The following is a 1,911-nucleotide window of genomic DNA, read 5'->3' on the forward strand; positions in this document are numbered from 1 at the left end:
TGTTCAAACTCATGCCCATCAAGTTGGTGATGCCATCCAACCATCTTATCCTTTGCCATCCCCTTCTCCTCCTGCCTTCAGTCTTCCCCAGCATCAGGGTCTTTTCCAAAGAGTCAGTTCTTCGCATCAGGTGGCCAAAGTTTTGCATTTTCAGCTTCAGCATCGGTCCTTCCAATGAACACTCAGGACTGATTTCCTTTAGGATGGACTGGTTGGATCTCCTTGCAGTCCAAGGGACTCTCAAGAGTCTTTACCACTACAGTTCAAAAGCATCAATTATTTGGTGCTCAGCTTTCTTCACAGTCCAACTCTCACATCTATACATGACCACTGAAAAACCATAGCTTTGACTACACAGACCTTTGTTGGCAAAGTAATGTCTGTTTTTTAACATGCTGTCTAGGTTGGTCACTGCTTTTCTTCCACAGAGCAAGATTCTTTTAATTTTATGGCATCAGTCACAATCCACAGTGACTTTGGAACCCAAAAAAATACAGTCTGTCACTGTTGCCAGTGTTTCCTCATCTGTTTGCCATGAAGTGTTGAGACCAGATACCATGATCTTCATGTTTTGAATGTTGAGTTTCAAGCCAGCTTTTTCACTCTCCTCTTTCACTTTCACCAAGAGGCTCTTTAGTTCTTCTCTTTTTGCCATAAGGTTGGTGTCATCTGCATATCTGAGGTTATTGATATTTCTCCTGGCAATCTTGATTCAAGCTTGTGCTTCATCCAGTCCAGCATTTCACATGATTTACTCTGCATTTAAGTTAAATAAGCAGGGTGACAATATACAGCCTTGACATGCTCCTTCTCTACCAATTTGAAATCAGTCCATTGTTCCATGTCTGATTCTAGCTGTTGCTTCTTGACCTGCATACAGATTTCTCAAGAGGCAGGTCAGGTGGTCTGGTATTCCCATCTCTTTAAGAATTTTCCACAGTTTGTTGTGATTCACACAGCCAAAGGCTTTAGTGTAGTCAATGAATGTTAATTCAATTATACTTTCTAGATTAAGTCAATTTCTAAGTTAGCATTCTTTTACAATACTCAGCTGTCCCTTATAAAGTACTTAATATGGATCCCAGACACTTTTACAAGTCTTTTGCATGTATTAGCTTATCTATCCTTGTAATAACCATGAGGTCAATTCTGATATTGTTCCCATTTGACTCAATATCAAATGCAGAGAAATCTTGGAAGTGGCCTAAAGTCACATGACAAGTAAGAAATGAAACCAGGATTCAAACCACAGCATGATTTCAAGTGTTTGTTTACAACCGAAATACCATCCTCCCTGGATGTCGTTATGAGTCACTCTACTTGGTCACATAGTGCAGGCGGCTGCGACGGCGCACATAGCACAGCCGAGAGGAGCCACCCCGCGTTCGAGGTCAGGGGCAGCAGCAGAGAAGAGCTACCCCACGCCCGAGGCCAGGGGCGGTGGCCGGGAGGAGCAATCCCACCTCCAAGGAGCAGTGGCTGCGTGGGCGCAGGAGGGCCTAGAGGAGCTATTCCACGTTCAAGGTCAGAAGGGGCAGCGGTGAGGAGATACCCCTCGTCCAAGGTAAGGAGCAGCAGCTGCGCGTTGCTGGAGCAGCCGTTAAGAGATACCCTACGCCCAAGGTAAGAGAAACCCAAGTAAGACGGTAGGTGTTGCAAGAGGGCATCAGAGGGCAGGCACACTGAAAACATAATCACAGAAAACTAGTCAATCTAATCACAATAGGACCACAGCCTTGTCTAATTCAATGAAACTAAGTCATGCCTGCGGGGCCACCCAATACGGGCGGGTCACGGTGGAGAGGTCTGACAGAATGTGGTCCACTGGAGAAGGGAATGGCAAACCACTTCCGTATTCTTGCCTTGAGAACCCCATGAACAGTATGAAAAGGCAAAATGATAGGATACTGA

This window comes from Bison bison, unplaced genomic scaffold, assembly GCF_000754665.1.
Source record: "Bison bison bison isolate TAMUID 2011002044 unplaced genomic scaffold, Bison_UMD1.0 scf7180017864065, whole genome shotgun sequence".
In the NCBI taxonomy this organism is placed as follows: Eukaryota; Metazoa; Chordata; class Mammalia; order Artiodactyla; family Bovidae; genus Bison; species Bison bison.